At 39.6% G+C, this 20,822-nt stretch overlaps 1 long non-coding RNA gene across 1 annotated transcript; it reads left to right on the plus strand.

Annotated features, from left to right (window-relative positions):
• The first annotated feature begins 607 nt into the window (after positions 1-607).
• LOC116559848 lies at positions 608-19,395 on the plus strand. Its single transcript, XR_004272654.1, has 3 exons — positions 608-809; positions 8,924-9,036; positions 15,606-19,395. It is a non-coding gene; the product is annotated as an uncharacterized LOC116559848 (long non-coding RNA).
• Positions 19,396-20,822: the final 1,427 nt, after the last annotated feature.

Here is a 20,822-nt window from a genome sequence, read left to right on the forward strand (position 1 = left end):
AGTATTAGGACTAGAGCTAGAACCTTCGACCCTAACTTTCAACTCAGTCCTTTCTCCAGCTCAGGCTGTTCACATGTTTCCTTTCCTTTTATCTTCAAAATGTGGCCCCTTGGAACTTTCCTGGAATTGGACTTCTGAGCCTAAAGTGGCTTACTGCACACATTTGGGAAAGGATAGCCATGAGGCCTCTAAGTGGTTTTGATCAAGTTTGCCAATATTTACACCCTAGGATGATCTGCATAAACTTCATAAATAATACAAATTCCTACAAAGTGAGTTAACCGTGAGCTGCACGGTCTTTTGAAAAATCCATGTTATGCAATCACCCTGGCAAAGTTAACAACGCAATAGAGTACTGAAGGTAACCACTGATTGCAGTCACTGCTATTGACCATTTTAAGTGTGACTATTTTTAAAATACTGTATGCCTCATTAAGCTGTGCTCTGAAAATGAGGAATTTGCTTTAACTGCATTGTTTTGAATTGCTGAGAGAAGAATCTATCAACCACAAGGTGCCCTGCTGCTGAACTCAGCCAAAAAGCTGTTAATAACTCCAGCAGATGTTTCAGCTTTTTAGGCCAATAGACTCCCTCTCTCCCTGCCCTCCCCTTTCCAGAATCCGATGCCAATATGACTGAACTCCAGTTTTTGCGGTTGTCGCCACCGCCGCCGCTGCTAGGGCTGGTGATACAATGCCGCTGAGGAATGATCCTTTAAACAACCACTGGCAACAGAACCTCAGCCCTTTAAGGTCAGAATATTATTGCTTTTATCATCAGAAGTTTAAATCTTCAGGGGGGAAATGAAGGTAAGGGCACAAAAATCAGTATTTTTGTTTTGTTGTCTGCCTTCATTGCTAGTCATTATGTTTCGCTTTTTGTGGCGTCTCCCAATGCTTAAAGTCCATTTCTCAGACTCATCAGAGTGCTGGGCTTGCTAAGGTTGAGGGTCATTAATACACTGGAGGCCCTACTAATCTGGGAGAGGCGTTCTTGGGTTAGCAGCTTTGCAAAGGGTGCCTCTGCGTGATGCACTTTTGTGTGGTTGTATGCCTGATGTGTGGCTCAGATGTCCTGACCTTAGCCATTCTACAATATCAGATGTGTGTTTTATAAATATAGCTGCCTCCCTGTGTGATAGGTAAAGTATGAGGGCACACAGGGTCACCGCAGTCCCATACCAGGATTTATCAACAGCTCTGAACTGGGATAAACCTGACATTGTCACCTGAAATTAAATCTACATTCCAAGGCTTTCCAAATGAGAAGACATTAGAAATAAAGGGGGAGGAGAGATCCTGTCCCCTTCCCCGACACTCCCTGCACTGCCTCCTACTCAATTATTTTGGAGAAAGTGCTTTAACACACCCTGGTGACAACAGGGTCACCAAGAAAACACAGGTGCACCACATTACGAAATGCTATATTGGCTAGGAACACATCTGAACAGCACATCTATACACATCATCATGCAGAGAATTGCCATACAAAGGGGGAAAAGTTGAGAGGCAGAATTAAGTTCATAAATATTTTGTTTCCTTATTTTGATGCAACACAAAGCCAGAATATCCACGACTCTGCAGACCTCTATTGTCAGCTTCAACATTGCCAACCATAGTAATTCAACCCCCAAATCTCTGCTGTATGCCATACTGGCTGTAAAAAGTAAGTGCCTTTTCCCTGGTGTCACCGCCACCATACTGTTTGCATGCCTTCAGTCCTGTGTAACTCTAATTCTCAGGAAAAGCTCAGGAATACAATGCTAGCTCTCCTCGCCAGACCCCCACCCCCATCACTTTTTTTTTAACCTGGATAAAGAAATAGATTATATTGTGACTTGGTCCACATTCTCTTAAGTACATATGCATAGCACTCATTAATGCTAATGGAATTTGCACATATGCATTGAAGGGAAAATATACTTGCCCATGCCTGGGTATTCTTTCTTTTCTTACTGTACACTTGAGAATTCTGTGGCATCTATAGCTTCTAATTCTGAAACATGACTAACTCAGATTAAAAATTATACCATTCATTTTGAAATACAGTGTTCCCACTAGCAAATGGGATGGGTATTTCTGCTTAGATTACTATGATTCCAAGAAGCCAATACCAGATGATGACTCTTCAGTAAAATAACCAATGTTGTAACAATAAAATAGGGTTAAAAGGGCGGGCACAGTGGCTCACGCCTGCAATCCCAGCACTTTGGGAGGCTGAGGTGGGCAGATCACGAGGTCAAGAGATCGAGACCATCCTGGCCAACATGGTGAAACCCTGTCTCTACTAAAAATACAAAAAAATTAGCCAGGTGTGGTGGCACGTGCCTGTGGTCCAGCTACTCCGGAGGCTGATGCGGAAGAATCACTTGAACCCAGGAGGCGGAGGTTGCAGTGAGCCGAGATTGCGCCACTACACTCCAGCCTGGTGACAGAGCAAGACTCCATCTCAAAAAAATAAATAAATAAATAAAATAGGGTTAAAAATAAAAACAGCAAAAACTCTCTACTGAATCAGTAGAAAATATATTCTCATTATTTAAACAGTATCTATTAAATAACCTATATGCATCTCCAGAGGAGTGAAAACACAAGATGGGCGGGGGGGGGAAGAACTGAAAATAAGCATGGGTAATCTGAGACTCCAGGCCTGCCAGCAGTGAGTATTGGCAAGAGGCATGTGGGGATATCTGAGGCCCAACTAAATCCAGACCATGTACTTCATTAAGTCTTGAACTTTACCTGGAATCTGGCACTGCAAATGATGATTTCCAAACTGTTTTGTTCTTGATTATTTCCAGTCCAAGTAAAATGGACAATAAAGAAAAGATGCTTCCATACTGTTTCCATGATGGATGTTCACAACCAAAATAACTTCACCATCTGATGTATTTCACAGTTTTAAGTTAAAACAGACATACTATAATATGCTTGTACATCTGGCTCAGGTGCTTCATTTGCCATATGTTTGTGAAATAATCCAAGGAGATGTTACAATTGTACATTCCCCTTGGGACTTGAAGAAAATGTGCCCACAAAGAGTTATCTAATTATTCATTCCTGCCAACAACATCCTCTCCTAATAAGAAGGAGAGGCAACTTAAAACGAGACAATAGCGCTTTCAGTCTTGAGAGATGTCAGTGCCACTTATGGTTTCAAAAACAAAGTCTTATGCATTTTTTAAAATAAGAAAAAGATCTTTGGCCTTTAAAGCAAATAAAATACCCTGCAGGTGGTATATTTGGTATTCTTATGTGGGCAAATTCTGTAGCACTGATCAAGGCGTATTGTTTCCTGAAACTCATTGAATTAAAGCCCATGAAGCCACATAGAAATTAGTGACCCAGAAGTTGACAGTCTCTAATAAATGGCTGCTCTGGCAACACTAGACATTTATAGAGAACTTTGTAATCGGTAAATTGCTTTCATATATGTTACCACATTTAATTCTTTTTTTTTTTTTTTTTTTTTGAGACGGGGTTTCACTCATGTTACCCAGGCTGGAGTGCAATGGCACGATCTCGGCTCACCGCAACCTCCGCCTCCTGGGTTCAGGCAATTCTCCTGCCTCAGCCTCCTGAGTAGCTGGGATTACAGGCACGCACCACCATGCCCAGCTAATTTTTTGTATTTTTAGTAGAGATGGGGTTTCACCATGTTGACCAGGATGGTCTCGATCTCTTGACCTCGTGATCTACCCGCCTCGGCCTCCCAAAGTGCTGGGATTACAGGCGTGAGCCACCGCGCCCGGCCCACATTTAATTCTTATAACAATTTTGTGAAGCAGGTAAAAAAAGGCATCCCTTGTTTAGTTGTACCAGTTGTAGTACTGATTCTTCACAACACTTATAAGCAAAAGTATGAGCATTTTTCTTAAAAAATTGTAAGTTATTTTGGTCTTGACCAATATATACCATTTACCATAGCACACATTTCTCTCTTTAAGAGTCATTGACAATCTGCTTTTTTCCCCTCTTTTCCTATTATTTGCATCCTTCTAAACTATTACTTATTTTTTTCTGATTCTGTTTAATTAAAATTTTGATTTTCTTTTAAGGATTAAAAAGTAGAGGGAGAATTAGTATATTGGTTAAAATACAAGCTAACCATCAAAGTTCAAATTTTAATGAGGCCCTAAACCAGGATAGAAGTCAAATGCATAAAGCATGTTCTAGGCCTAGCTTCATCCATTATTAAATCAATTTGAAAAAAATGTGGCAATGATGAAGTTATCAGCCAATAAACCTTGAATAGTATGTTAATTGTATATTGACTGAAGTAACAGATTAGGTGAGGGTTGAATTTTCACAAAGACTGGAATAAAAGACCCTAAATAGGCAGATTAACTTAGACGTTCTTTTCCCCCTGAAACACAAACTTCAGTGTTAAACGGGAAACAAAGGATGAGAGACAGAGGGTAAGATTTGCCTGAGGTTACCCAGCTCGTAAACAGGAGTCCATGCCAAGTCATCTCCCTCCATAGCGCTGGAAAACAGCAACTATTGAATACAAATGCTCTCTTAGCTTTTCTAGTAAATCCTAATATTTTCTCATTACTCAAAGTATAATACTTCCAATTTGAATATAATATTTCCCTTGAGAGGGAGAAAGAGTTACTATAAGGAAATAATTAATTTTGGTCTCTTGTTGTGAGAGAAATTAAAGGGAAAGTTCAGACAACAAGTGTAACAAACACCTCTCTAAAAAAGAAAATGCTGCCCATCTTCCCTGACCCTGTACACAGGCCAGTGGTGACGGCTATAATCACGGAAAGGGGCTTGTGTCTCTTCATCCTCAGCATTTGATGGACTCAAAAGAATGTCTGAAAAATCTGTGGGAGCTGAGGTTCTATTGTTAAGAGATACTGAAACTGGTCTCCTTAACGAAGAGTGTCTCAGCAGAGTATTACACAGACCTCACCTCATCTCTTTTCCAATGTATACTGCAGCTAATTCATGGGGATCGTTGCAGTCTATTGGTCAAAAACATTAAGCACCATCACCACCATAATACAGAGCTCTTAAAAGTGTGTGCATGTCCCAGTGGTGGAACACATTCTTTCTATAGCGTAAATTGTAGTCAGGATACATTCCTAAGTGAGTCTCAAAAGTTAAATATGTAATCAAGTAGGCATTCTGATTTTAATTTTGGCAGGGCATGCTTTGAGATTCCCAGGTGATTTTTTTGCCAGTCATTGCAATTATATACTTAAAAATGCACACACACACACACACACACACACACACACACACACACACACACTTTCTTCATTCACTAAAAGTATACTACACGCCATGGATACAAAGTTAAGAAGGCAAGGACTTGCTATCAAGTCATTGAAACAATTGGAGAATCAGACTTGCAAACATGAAAATACGAGCATTGGATGATCCACAAAGTTGAGTGGCAGATCAGGATAACATGTCTAAATCCGTCCTGGAAAACGTCCCAGAGGAAGAAGAAACATGAATAGGTGTTTTTCAGGTAGACAAAAGGTTTTAAATTGTGTGCTGTGAGTTACAAGATGCTAAAGATCAATAGTAAGAAAGGTAGTAACATCAAGTATCTGTCTTTGAATTCTAGGGCCACAGTGAAATGAGAATTAGGGAAGGCAATTCTTGGAGGTAAGGCAAATGTCTTGCAGTGTGTTGCAGTAGTTAAGGAAGTTCATGGACTTAATCAAGTAACCTCATAGCCCATAAAATGTGGGAGAGGCGCAAGAAGAAGAATAAATAGGATATGGTGTTTAAAAGGTAGGAAAAGAATCAAAGGTTCCCAAACATTTGGCTTGGGAAACTGGGTAGAGGGTCTAAATCTTCATTAGTATAAAGAGTATAAATATCATGTAAAATATCCTGTAATCCTAGCTACTCAGGAGGCTGCGGCAGGAGAACTGTTTGAAACTGGGAGGCAGAGATTGTAGTGAGCCGAGATCGTGCCACTGCACCCCAACCTGGGCAACAGAGCAAGGCTCCGTCTAAAAAAAATAAATAATAAATAAATAAATATAATGCAAAGAATACAGAAAGAAGAATAGGCTTTGTAGAGTAACTGGGAATAGACACCTAAGCAGAGATTAGCGTGTTCAATTCTGGATGTACTGAGTTTGCAATGCCTGTAGGATATCCAAATGAAACTATTTAGAAAATAGTTGGTATGGAAGGGACTAGAGCTTAGGAAAGAGATTTATTTTTGTTTTACTGTACTCTGTTTATTCTTCCTATTTTTTCTTTTTAATTTTAATTTTTGTGAGTACATAGAAGGCGTATATATGGGGTACATAAAATGAAATATTTTGATATAGGTATATGATGCATAATAATCACATCAGGATAAATGGAATATCCATCACCTCAAACATTTATCCTTTGTGTTAAAATTATACTCTTTTAGTTATTTTTAAATGTGCAATTAAATTAGTATTGACTCTGGTCACCCTACTGTGCTATCAAGTACTACATCTTACTCATTCTTCTATTTTTTGTACCCATTAACCATCCCACTCCCTAGCCCCAATCCCCCTCTACCCTTCCCAGCCTCTGTTGAACCATCATTCTGCTCTCTATCTCTACGAGTTCCATTATTTTAATTTTTAGCTCCCACAAATAGGTGAGAACATGTAATGTTTTTCTTTCTGTGCCTGGTTTATTTCACTTAACATAACGATCTCTGGTTCCATCCATGCTGTTGCAAATGAGATTTCATTCCTTTTTCTGGATTGTGTATATGAACCACATTTTCTTTATCTGTTTGTCTGTTGATGGACACTTAGGTTGCTTCTGAATTTTGGCTACTGTGAATAGTGCTGCTATAAATGTGAGAGTGCAGATCTCTCTCCAATATACCGATTTATTTTCTTTTGGGGTATATGCCTAACAATGGGATTGCTGGATCATATGGTAGCTCTATTTTTACTTTTTTGAAGAACTTCCAAACTGTTCTCTGTATTGGTTGTGCTAATTTACATTCTCATCAACAGTATGTAAGGGTTCCCCTTTTTCCATATCCTCATGAGCATTTGTTATTGTCTGACTTTTGGATAAAAGCCATTTTAACTGGAAGGAGATGATAGGTCATTGTAGTTTTGATTTGTTATGGGTTGTCTCTTTACTTTGTTGATTGTATCCTTTGCTGTGCAGAAGCTTTTTAACTTTATGTGATCCTGTTTGTCCATTTTTGCTTTGGTTGCCTGTGCCTGTGAGGTGTTTCTTGATAGATCAATGTCCAGGAGAGTTTCTCCAATGTTTTCGTTCATTAGATTCATAATTTGAGGTCTTAGATTTAAGTCTTTAATTGATTTTGGTTTGATTTTTTTTTAATATGGTGAGACATAGGGTCCAGTTGTATTCTTCTGCATATGGATATCCAGTTTTCCCAGCAACATTTATTGAAGAGACTGTCCTTTCCCCAATGTATGTTCTTGGCACCTTTGTCAAAAAGAAGTTTACTATAGATATATACATTTCTTTCTGAGTTCTCAAGTCTGTTCTACTGATTTATGCGACTGTTTTTATGCCAGTACCATGTTGTTTTGGTTACTATAGCTCTGTTGTATCATGTGAAGTCAGGTAATGTTATTCCTCCAATCTTGTTCTTTTTGCTCAAGATAGCTTTGGCTATTTTGGGTCTTTTGTGGTTTCATATAAATTTTAAGATTGTTTTTTCTGTTTCTGTGAAGAATGTCATTGGTATTTTGATAGGAATTTCATTGAATCAAAAATTATTTGAACAGTATGGACATTTTGACAATACTGATTCTTCTAATTCATGAATATGAAGCATCTTTTCATTTCTTGTATGTCCTCTTCAATTATTTCATCAGTGTTTTATAGTTTTCATTGTAGAGATCTTTCACTTCTTTGATGAAGCTAATTCTTAGGAATTTAATTTTATTTGTAGCTATTGTAAATGGGATTACTTTCTTGGTTTCCTTTTCAGATTGTTTGCTGTTGGTATATAGAAATGTTACTCATTTTTGTATTCTGACTTTGTATACTGCAAGTTTACTGAATTTATCAGCTCTAATATTTCTTCAATGAAATGTTTATGCTTTTGCAAATATAAGATCATATTATCTGCAAACAAAGATAATTTGACTTCTCCTTTAGGATAGAGTTTTAGATGTTAAAAAATGGTAGGGACAAGATCCCCCCAAAAGTGAATAAAGAGGGACAAAAAGACACTGACATTTAAAAGGAGGACAAAGAAACAGAAATGAACCAAGGCACTGGATAAGGAGTGGTCAGTGCAGCAGGAGGTAAGCCAGGTGAGAGAGAAAATAGATAAAGCCAGAGCTCCAAGAATGGAAGAAGAGTCAGATTATTAACAATGCTTATTCCACTGGGTTAGAGGGTGAAGCAAGACTATCTCTGCAGTGATATGGGTTCAAATGGATCAGAGTGAGTGGATGATGTGAAATCATAGATAGTAAATTTAACTTTCACTTTCTAAAAAATATAGTTATCAGAGGAAGAGGTACAAGGGTGTTAAATAAATGGGTCACTTCTCTGTCCCATTGGACATAGAAGTTAAACAGACAAAACCCCTTCTATGTTCAAGGTAGAATAACTTTCATAGCTCCAGTGGATGGGCTTGCCTTTGATAGGAAAATTGTGTTTTGCTAGAAATAAGGACAAAGAAAAAGTCGATGCAGGCGCAGGTGGGCTTATGGGTGAATGGACAGGGAAATGAAAGAAGCCACTCCTGATAGTTGCTAGTCCCTAAATTAGAAGCAAGGTCATCCCAAGAAAGAGAAGATTGAGAGTTTTGAAGAGTGGAGAAGGTTTAGAACAGCAGCTGAGGGAAACAGGAGAAGCACATGTAATAGGACTACTAAGTAACACTGAAGGCACAACTGAGATTAGTTTCACTCCAGATTTATGATCGCCATTCTATATGGTTATGATTTTTCTTTTTCCTTCAGCAGAGCAGTGCTCAAGGAAGGTTTACAGCTAAGGAGGCTCCATGGAGGATTGCCTGAAGGACATGAAGTCCATCCATCTCTCCAGATAGTTTAGATTATATCTCAAGATCAAGGTAAACCATCAAACTAAATACTTGAGCCATATTGTTTTGGCCTCTTTTACTATTACTCACTTTTACTGAATTGCATTTTGGCATGGTGCCTTGGCTGGCATTGAGGGGCCCAACAAGAAACAGCCATAGGCCTCTCAGCCTTTTTAGCATCATGGAGGCTGTTCAAAAGGAAAGGCACCATCCTCAGTATCGTTTATGTTCCATTCGTAAGGGCACGAAGATCCATTTCTCTTAGACCCAAATGCCAGGAAACAATTGGTTTTTTCACGAGTAATGGCAGTGTGTTTGCGTGTTTGTATGGTCTTGAAGCCGGAATGCATGGTTTCAAATTCAGCATCCATCATCTATTAGTTGGTTGATCTTGAGCCTATTAACTTCTCTATGCTTTGATTTCTTCATCTATAAATTAGCAAAAATAACAGTACATGCTCCATAGGAATGCAGTGAGAATCAAATGAAACAATCAGTGTAAAAATGTTTAGCATTATGTCTGGCAAACCATAAGTCCTTAATACATACTGTATTATTATTATTATCTTACAACTGATATTTTTGTTTTATTTTTGTATTTTGCCTTCATCTTCAGTGTGGTGTAGCCTTTGGAATAATTTATCTCTGGTTTCCACTTAGTACACTTCACTTATTTTTCATCTGATATTCACGTAGCATGGTTTGAGAACGAGGCTGAATATGAGAAAGTACACGAAAGTTCTTATGCCAGTCAATAACTATAAAGATTATTCTATCTATCTTTATCTTAGAAATAGTTTCAAAGATAGTAAAATGAACTTTCTTATACCACATTTGTATATAGAAATGAATGTTTCCTTGAAGTCCATTTCACTTGTTATTGACTTTTCTTACAATCGCTCTTGATCAGGCCCCCTACAGGGACTTGGCCCTGACTCAGTATTGGCTCAAATACTTCTCACTGTGAATAAATAACATGTTACTTTAATTGCAGAGAGGGACAGATTATTGTAGCTTGACAAGTAGCTAAATTCTGCTGTGGAATGAGGGCTGGATTTGAGGGTCAAAGGATCTAGGTGTAGATACCAACTCTGACACCAGCTCTTTGCCATTGGAACTCTCACCTCAGTTCTTTTATCTACTAAGTAGGGTTAACAATATTGATCTCACAGTGTGATTCTGAGAAGTAAAGAAGAGATTCAGCAAAAATTAGTTGAATCTGCATCCAGTGCAGGCGGTAGCATGGTAGCATTCAAGCAGTCATTCACACTTGTACTTGAAAAATAGGACCAAATGATTCAGTCTTCTTTTTTTTTTTTTTTTTTTTTTTTTTGAGACACAGTCTTGCTTTGTCACCAGGCACCAGGCTGGAGTGTAGTGGCGAGATCTCAGCTCACTGCAACCTCCACCTCCCTGGTTCAAGCAATTCTCCTGCCTCAGCCTCCCGAGTAGCTGGGACTACAGGCACACGCCACCACGCCCAGGTAATTTCTGTATTTTTAATAGAGACGGGGTTTCACCATGTTGGCCAGGATGGTCTTGATCTCTCGATCTTGTGATCCGCCCGCCTCGGCCTCCCAAAGTGCTAGGCTTACAGGTGTGAGCCACTGTACCTGGCCAATTCAGTCTTCTTAATTATATTTAAAGGCAACTTGAACATACTTATCTTATTGAACTATTTGAAATATGGATACTAGCCATTTCAAAATATCTAGTCAAAAGTCAATAAAAAAGCTTTAATTCTTGTTTAAGAATCTTCAGGAAATTTTGTCTTTGTATCAGATTATCAACTTGGCCTGCAATGTCACAGGAGAAACATGAAAAACATCCCAGATTGTATTCTCTGCTTTTAACTAAATAAATACTTGGAAAAATCCCTGATATACAAATAAGTCTGCTTTGTTTCCTGGCAGACTTATTTTGTTTTGCTTATTGTTATTGTTGCTAGTTTTGTTGCTGCATAGACCAGTAAGCACATGCAGATGAAAGGAGGCTTTTGTTTTGTTTTCACTGAAGGTATGTGGGCACGGGATGTCTTATCCCAGGTATTAATAGCAAAAGGGTTTAGGCCAATTCTTTAAGGAAATGGGAGCACTTACTTTACTAAACCCCTCCCACCTGTCAGGACCAAAGTTGAAAACCAGAGAATGTTGTGTTGGTGGGCCACTCCCCGCCGCCCCACGGAACACCCAGAGAAATCTGTGCTGGATAGCACAAAAAAAGCCCAGCTACAATGGTTGGTCTTCAAAGGGGTTCATTTATTATATTGCTCAGTGCCCCACAGAGTTGCTCCAAGCTCATAACTGCCACTGATTTCAAAGAGAGCTCTGAACTTGCATACGCTCCACAAGGCACGGCGCAGGATGAGAAATAGGCTGAGTGGCTTTAAGCCATGTTCAGACATTTTTTAATGTTCATAAATGTCTTTGGCACCATCACTTTCACATAGAAACCCACTTACCTCCTGCCGCAAAGCGTGAAATAAAGCCATTTTCAAGCCTGGGTCGGGGATGGTCTGGAAATTGGGCTAAATCTTAAAACTGCATGAAGACTGAAAATAGGATTCACAAGCTGGAGCTCAGCTCTCACCAAACCATTTCCAAGGTCAGGTCACCGTGACACTCTGCTCTGTTAGGTACCATCAGTGCTATCCTTGAAGGGTTAAGACAGTGAACCGTGGTCATCTCCATGGCTTTCAAATGAACCAGGAGTTAAACTGAAGGCCAGTAACTCTAAGGCATCAAAAAATAGCTGGTCTACTGAAGGAGGGAAGCACTGTCTCAATTGAGGCCTGATTGGGATTCACCTGACACAGCCCTGGGAAACCTTGAGTTAGGGATTGGCATTTTTTTTTTAATTTTTTATTATTATTATTTTTTTGAGACAGAGTCTTGTTCTATCACCAGGCTGGAGTGCAATGGTGTGATCTCAGCTCACTGCAACCTCCGCTTCCCGGGTTGAAGCAATTCTTCTGCCTCAGCCTCTCGAGTAGCTGGGACTATAGGTACACACCACCACACCCAGCTAATTTTTGTTTTTTTAGTAGATATGGGGTTTCACCATGTTGGCCAGAATGGTCTCGATCTCCTGACCTCGTAATCTGCCCGCCTCGGCCTGCCAAAGGGCTGGGATAACAGGCATGAGCCACTGTGTCCGACTGGGATTGGCATTTCTTACCACACTTTTCTGCTTTAGGAGATGCTGAAGGTTACTCTTGATCCAGGATGTTTATGGGAGATAAGGTCCCATCAGAGGTGCTCTTTCTCCTTGAATGCCTGAAGAAAGATTAACCAACCCCCCCAATTTTGTTCCTGTGGTTCCTGGTCACCAAGACAAGGGAAAAAGAGATACCTTAGATACTCAGCAGTCACTTTGTATGCTCCAGGAAGCTCTCTCATAAGTAATTCTCCAGGGAGCCCCCTGCATGGCTCCATGAGCACCTTGCTTCTGGAAGGGGCACAGAAAAAAAAGTGTCCTATTCATGTTCACTGTCAAATAAACATTAAGTCTTGGATACGTTATATTGGCTCCCATCTTTATTCAAACAGAAAGTTATTTATTTGGGAGAAAATGAGTTAAATAATGATTTCCAGAATTCCATGGATGCGCTCTGGAAAAATAAAACCACACAGTCCCTTCTCTAATGGGCTTTAAGAAAATGTTGTTAAAGCAGTTAACGACTATAAATCCTATTTATTTATTCTTTTAACAGATACTTACTAAGCACCTGCTATGTGTAGATGCATGTCCAGTTGCTGGGATACAGCAGTGAACAGAGCAAAAAAAACCCATCCCTGCTCTCTGAGTTTGTGTCTGACTGAGGGAGACAGATGATAACAAAACAACTAAGAAAACTCCAGAGTGTTTGACAAGTGCTAGGGAGAACATGAGCAGGAGTGGGGGCTCATGTGAGGACAGAGTGAGAGAGGGTGCAATTTGAGACTGGGTGATGTGGTGAGGTATCATTTGAATAAAGGATCCTGAGGGGAATTCAACTTTAAATGCTTGTCTTTTTTCGGTTAGTCCAAATATTAGTAGACAGTAACTGAGGATTACCTCTGGTGTCTTTTTAAAACTTAGAAGGTAAAGCCAGCTTGCCAAAAATGATGAGAAGACACTGCAGCCCTGCTCTCGGGTTCTGGTACCACTTGGCTGTGCAGTGACACAATCATGAAGTTGAGTTCCTTGGAAAAAGGAAGTGTACTTGGTATCGTGCTGTGCACACAGTGAGTGCTCAATAAATGCTGTTTACTTATAGATAAGGTCTGTGGTCTTGGATGTAGATCTAAAAATACTGTTCCTTCCCGCCGGGCATGGTGGCTCACACCTGTAACCCCAGCACTTTGGGAGGCCGAGGCAAGTAGATCATGAAGTCAAGAGATTGAGACCATCCTGGCCAACGTGGTAAAACCCCATCTCTATTAAAAATACAAAAAAATTAGCTGGGCGTGGTAGTGCATGCCTGTAGGCCCAGCTACTCAGGAGGCTGAGGCAGGAGAATCACTTGAACCCAGGAGGCAGAGGTTGCAGTGAGCCAAGATTGCGCCACTGCACTCCAGCTTGGCAACAGAGTGAGACTCCGTCTCAAAAAAGAAAATGTTCTTGACAAAAATAATTTCTCTGTGTTCTTATATCTATCTCAGGGAGATAGAGTATACCAGCAGTCCTAACCTTTTTGGCACCAGGGACCAACCAGTTTTGTGGAAGACAGTTTTTCCATGGACCAGGTTGGCAGGCTGGGGATGGTTTCAGGATGAAACTATTCTACCTCAGATCATCCAGCAGTAGTTAGATTCTCATAAGGAATGCACAGCCTAGATCCCTCACATGTGCAGTTGACAATAGGGTTTGCACTGCTACAGGAATCTAATGCTGCTGCTGATCCTACAGGAGGTGGCACTCAGGTGATAATGCTCGTTCACCTACAGCTCACCTCCTGCTTGTGGCCTCGTTCCTAACAGGCCACCAACCAGTACCGGTTCATGGCCTGGGAATTGGGGACCCCTGAAATAGTTGAATCTGCAGATAGTTTCTGGAAATTTATCAAGCCATATCTATTCATAATACCATCCCTAAATTCCCCCATCATCAATGTAAATATCTTAAACTAATCTTACCATTGTCCTCATATATTCAATGTAATATGACAATGGTCTGCCTTCATTTTTTCTGTGACATCCCCTTTTCTCTAAGAGGAGACATCCACCTGTACTATAAAACAGAATGTATTTTCATCCTTTTGCCCTTCCTTCCTCCTTCCCTTTATCCCTCCTTTTCTTCTTTCCAATACATATATATGCTGTGCAAAGCATGGTATATTCCATAGGCCCTATCTTAACTACACTAAAAAAATTAATTATTGAACAGGTACTGCTAGAAGCACTGATTGTTGAAAGTGACTCAAGGTGAAGGGAGGATGTATTATTTCCTTCTGTCTTTTGTCACCATTGTTGAGATGGCAGCTACTACCCATCATATTTGCTAAAGGGAAAAGTGATTACAAAACTCCTCCTGGTTTTAAGGGTGAAGTTAAGTAACTGAAATAAAATAAAATAAATTAATTGTTGAACAGGTACTGCTAGAAGCACTGAGAAGAAGAATGAAAAGATGTGAAAGTCAGTAGTGTTACATATTAGAGAAAATACATATTAAAGCCAATATGTAACACCACTGACTTTCACATCCTTTCATTCTAAATCGAATACCGTATGTGAATACTGCTGCTATTAATGACATTCCCTTCTACCTGTTGTACCCAAGAGTCTACAAGTCCTTCTTACGTGCATAATATCTCATACAATCCTCTAAATCCTGGCTTCTCAAATGTAGTCCTCAAACCAGCAGCACTGGCATCTCCTGGGAGTTATTGGCGATGCAGAATCTCAGGCTCCACTGCAAGCTTCCTGAACCAGACTGCATTGCAACGAGGTCTTCGGGTTCTTTGTGCATGCACTGAAGTTTGAGAATCTCTGCTTCAAATCATCTTGCGAGGCAATAAAAAATTCCCTTTCACATTTTACAGATTAAACACACACCCAAAAAACTCAATTTCAGAGACGTTCAGTTAGCAAATAGGTAACAGGATGTGGAGTCAAAAGCCAATATTCTTTCCAGTACACTGTGCTCCCTCTTTGGGTGCTCTTGGGAAAAAAGTACCACATACCTCTTTTGGGGTCTGACATCACCGAGGCCAGTATTTCATAAGGAGCATTTACGCAATAATTACAGCCTGCTGTTGTCCTCTGGTGGTAAGCAGGCAAGTGCTTAATCTCTTGCTGGATCATGCATTTCTTATATAGGCGATTCTTGCCACCTGTTGCCTAAAAGGCCTCAGGTGAATTACATGAAACAAGTTTCATATTTAGAATGTTCTCCAATTTTCTATAATCACTTACCAAAAAACATTTTCACTGGTTAACAGTTTTTGAGGTTTCTACTGCAGGTTTTCTTTCCTTAGGAGACTTTTAAGTGATACATCTGACCACCTTAAAATGAAAGGGAAAGGCAACTAATGTGTAGCAAACATTTCCTTGTGTACCAAGTTTGGTGCTTTGTATGTGTTATCTCTTGGTCTTTACAGAGAGTTATCCATTTTACAGATGTGGAAGCCGGGATTCAAAGATGACACAGGTGGCAGTGCTGGCCATCAAGCTAAAGCGTCATACCATGCTGGCCTCTTCCTAAAAGTAAGTCTTGCCTGAATTAGCATGAAAAGTGACTCAAGGTCACTTTTCATTATGGAAAGTGACTCAAGGTGAAGGGAGGATATATCATTTCCTTCTGTCTTTTGTCGCCGTTGTTGAGATGGCAGCTACTGCCCTTCATATTTGCTAAAGGGAAAAAGTGATTACCAAACTCTTCCTGGTTTTAAGGGTGAAGTTAAGTAACTGGAATAATATAAAAACCGAGAGGAATCAACTAGAAGAATACACACTGAGTATGCAGAGCCAAAAAGGAGTAATCAGCAGAGGAATGTTGCTGGGTAATATACTTTGAAAATTCCATATCAACACCCTATACTTTGGCTGAAATCCAAACATATAATCTAAGCAAGGCCCTCTAAACCAGTGAGTTTTAAATTCCTTATGTTTAACAGAGAAGCAGCTGGAGGCCGTCCTATTCTTTAAGAAAGAGGAGGAATGAATAGATTCCTCAGGCTGATAGAGCTGAGAAAGGCATCTCCGAGGCTCTTGCATCACCTGTGTTAATATGCAGGTCCTCAGAACTGCAGCTTTCTCAACTCGGTCCTATCTTATGCGCATTATCCTGGAATGTTCTCCTCTGTTGCTCTCTGGGAATCTGCAGACAGTTCATGTGGAAGTCTCTCTCCTCGTCTGAAGGAATTAAATAGAATATTATAATTACTCAGAGTTTAATATATGCTACAACTGTTTTTGCTGGCTTGGCGTTTAAAGATGCAAATGTTCCAATCTCCTAGAAACATGACATTATAAAAGGGACTACCGTAATTAGGAATAAAACTGTTCAGTCCTCATTAACCAGAAAAGCAGTTTCTAAACCCAGGGAGGCTCTACTTTTATTCCAAGAAAAGTCAGGAAGATGGTGCCACAAGAGCCTAATAAAGATTTTGGGTCAACTTGTGCTCACTGCAATTGATTAGGATCCATGTGAAATGATTTTTAAAAGGAAATGAACAACAAATGCTTCTGACAGAAGAAAAGTAATCAGGGAAAAGCCTGAAGAATCATCTTAAGCACACTCTTGTTTAAAGTTTCACTATCATTTTATTCTTGATTGCCCAAATTCATTCAGCCTTAATGCATTGTTAAAGAGCCTGTCCTATTAGCCAAGGATGTTATGGTAACTGGTTGTAAGACTACTGCTCTCCTGGTTACAACACGTGACTAGAAAAATGCTTTCTTAATTAAGGCTGAGAGTGATGAGTCCCTGGTGACTCAAAGTAGTTAAGGAGTGTGTATAAAACTGAGCACAGGCTAGTCTCGAAGATGATGGCAGGCTTTACTTTGGTTCTTTGAACTCCTCATCCATTCCTGTCCTGCCAGAACTGTCTACACTGATGCCTCACTGTGGCATTAGTCACGGTAAGAGCCAAACGTGTTGTAAGCCTGTGCCTTTTTATACCTGTCGAAGGGGATTTGGTCACTGAAATCACAAGTGAACCATGTTATAAGGTGTTTAACTGTGAGGCAGTCTCCCACATAGAAGGAAGACAGGAACATTTGGAAGGAATGTGATTTGTTTATGTTTTCTCATAGGTACTTGCGACGTGTCTGCTTCTGAGAAAAGCAACATCCATAGATTTCAGATAGATAGCATATTATCTAGCCCTCATTTTTTCTTTTAGCTGAAGTTCTTATCACCTGTGTTTCAAAACCTAATTAAGCGATGGTTCATTCATAGCAGGACACTGGACAGGAACTAGGCTCTAGTCTCTTCTTTGTCACTAACCAATTCTGTGGATCTCGGCAAATTAGCTCTCCAGTAGAACGTTGTTGCTTTGTCTTGTAATATTAGCAGCTCTATTTATTAAACACTTTCTCTGCAGTAGCACTTTAACTAGATTGTTTCATTTAAACCTCATCATAACCCAATGGGCAGGTTCTATTTTAACCTCCATTCTGCAGATGAAGGAGTTGAGGCATAGAAACCTGAATAGTTTGTCCAAAGTGACACAACTTGGATGTGAAGGGGTCAGGATTTGGTTTCGTTTCTGCTGGTGTGCTGAACCTACAGGCTATGTGTTTCTCTTATTGCCAGACTACCCCACCCAAGAATTTATGGAGCAGGGAGATTTTCCCACTCCACATATTCTTAAATGTACTTAGAAATGAGTTGGCTTAACTCATGTAACATGTCTATGCTGCTATATGTAATTTGATTTTTTAATTTTTTAAATTTTTTCTTCTTGTTTTCCCAACCAGAGTAAAATGTCCCGATGAGTTAGTGGAAAGACTACTTCCTATAGGATAATGAATGAGTTATCTGCCCTTTATAAATTCTTTCCTTTATAAATAGAGATAATAATGCCTGGCTTATACTTTTTTGATGTTTTAAGTACAAAATGGCTATAAGATGGATAGTGGCACTATAAAAAGATAATTTGTTTATAGTATTTTAAAATATTGGCTCTCTCGGGAAAGGCTCCTTCTTCCACAGTGTATCTGCCGGGTCATGTCATGTTGTGAGATGCTAAAGTAGAGGTGTTGATCATACTTTGTGGTTTTTCCATTTAGAAAAGAATTCTTAAACACATTCTTATTTATCTTTGCACTATTAATTAATGTAACAGGAAGAACAGTTTAATGGTGAATGTGAAACCTTTATTGAGTACCTAAATTTGCTCTAGATGTTAGCTCATTGAATTCTCACCATTGCTCTATGAGAAAAATGTGAGAAAACTGAGACTCAGAGATGTTAGGTAACTTCCATAGGACATACAGTTTTCTGTTGAGAGCTGGTAGGGAGACAGAGGTTTAGCTCTCTCTAGAAACCAGAGCTTCCGCCATGTCATACTGAATACAGAAACATTCTTTAAGATTTTTGTGCATAAATATACATACAGATGTATGTATATTGTTCATGTACCATTTTATTAAAATATCCAACTGAACAGCCAACATTTTCATAATAAATATTATGGTGATAGAACATTATGGCTTAAAATCCTGAAAGTACCCACTGGAAAAGACCTTAAAATCAGGAAGCTCAACAAGTGATTCATTGCTTTTCCAGCTGCTGCCTGGACATTGCCTGCAATGTGGAACTCACTGTCTCAAGGGCAAACAGTTTCACGTTTTACTCGTAGAAAGTATTACCATTAGACTATCCATCAGGCATCTCAAATTTAACGCGTTCAAAACTTAATCCATAAAGTTGTTCCATAATTTTGTTTAAAGTTAATTGAGGAGCTGGGCTTACCAGAGAAGAGCAGGCACTAATGAGGATAACATTATTCCATCAATAATTAACGACAGATTATATTTTAAGATTTTTTTTTAATTACTGAGGCCAAAGAAAGAGGTCAGTAGGAACTGTTGCCTTATATCCTTGAAATTTACCAAAATTACCTTGTTAGAGCTTAATGCTCCATTTATGTTAGAAGACAATTGCGTCAGTCAGAGTTCCAAGCAAAAAGCAGCCGGTACTTTCAAAAGGGTTTTGAGGCATGTTAATGAAAGGACGTTTACAAAGGTATGGGCATAGTTCAAGGAAATCAACAGAGTAGATCTTCACCACTGCAAGCATTTCAGGGACAGCAATTGTGGAGGACCATTAGCAGCTATAGGCATGAGAGAGTGAGGAAGGAGCAAGTTTCAGCAGAACCCAGGGCAAGTGACGATACAAGACCCCCAGCAAAGACCTGGAACCAACCCAAATATCCATCATCGATAGACTGGATAAAGAAAATGTGGCACATATACACCATGGAATACTATGCAGCCATAAAAAATGATGAGTTTGTGTCCTTCATAGGGACATGGATGAATCTGGAAACCATCATTCTCAGCAAACTGACACAAGAACAGAAAACCAAACACCATATGGTATCACTCTTAGGCGGGTGTTGAACAATTAGAACACATGGACACAGGGAGTGAAGCATCACATACTGCAGTCAGTAGGGGGGGACTAGGGGAGGGACAACAGGAGTGGGGAGGGTGGGGAGGAATAATGAGGGGAGAAATACCAGATATAGGTGATGGGGGGATGAAGGCAGCAAACCACCTTGCCATGTATGTACCTACGCAACAATCCTGTACGATCTGCATATGTACCCCAGAACCTAAAGTACAATTAAAAAAAAAATGGCATCCCCTCCCCTGCCTCCAGAAAAACTGTGGCCTTGGGTGGAGGCATGCCGCCTGGAAGCTCAATCAGGAGAACAGATACCCTGACCCCCCTGTCTTCACTGCCCGCAGAGCTCCTGATGGTGGCTGAGTTCTCGCTCCTACTAATTGGAACACAGAGGACAAGATTGCTTACTAACACAGCCCAGGACACAATATTCCACGTCACCCCATACATTAACCCGGTCTTTTTTCTTCCTGCTTCTCTCTGAACACCTATCGGTACCATACTCTCCCATTTCTGCCTCCTAAATCAGCAGTAGGAAGGCCAGCTAGTTTCAAAGTAGCCTTAGACCATGAAGGGAAATAATAATCCTATAGCTCTATAAGATTTTGCCATGCAACAATGTTAGCACGTATCTCTTGGATTGTACAAATTAATTCTAAAAGATATTTTATGACCTTTCTTCCATATTTTTGTATCATAATTAGCAGACCAAACTGGCTGATAGGCATGTATAAATTTTATACACATAGCAATGCATATTTAGAGATTATTTAGTGTTCACACATCAAACTTTTTTGTCTTTTGCTCTGATTCCTTTCTGAGACTTATCTAACTGTTCTTTGTTAAAGGCTTTATTAAGCTTTAAACACTGGTAATATAAGTTCTAATCTCGGAATTACGTCTAATTGCTTTATCCCTATCCCCAATATCTTCCAAGACTTGCCTTTTGGAAATTATGTCTTAACTAAATTTTCTGAGACTAAAATTTTCTGAGCAAGTAGTCTCAGAACCAGATTTTCCAATGGGATCTGCTTATGTCATCGAAGATAGGAGGTCTGATAAATAGAATTTATATCAGACAAGCCAGGTACATTGTGAGAAAAAAGGACATCCTTCCTTTTGTCGTAGAACCCTTGAGATGGAGTTGACACAACTTGAAAGACAAGTTCAAATAAACTTTTGCACCCATTTTTCTTGAATGTTGATGTGACAGTCTATTCATAGGTGTTTTGAGCTTGAGATACTTTTTAAAATTCATT

The sequence above is a fragment of the Sapajus apella genome, unplaced genomic scaffold (genome assembly GCF_009761245.1).
Source record: "Sapajus apella isolate SASKATOON/1434 unplaced genomic scaffold, GSC_monkey_1.0 scaffold24, whole genome shotgun sequence".
NCBI lineage: Eukaryota > Metazoa > Chordata > Mammalia > Primates > Cebidae > Sapajus > Sapajus apella.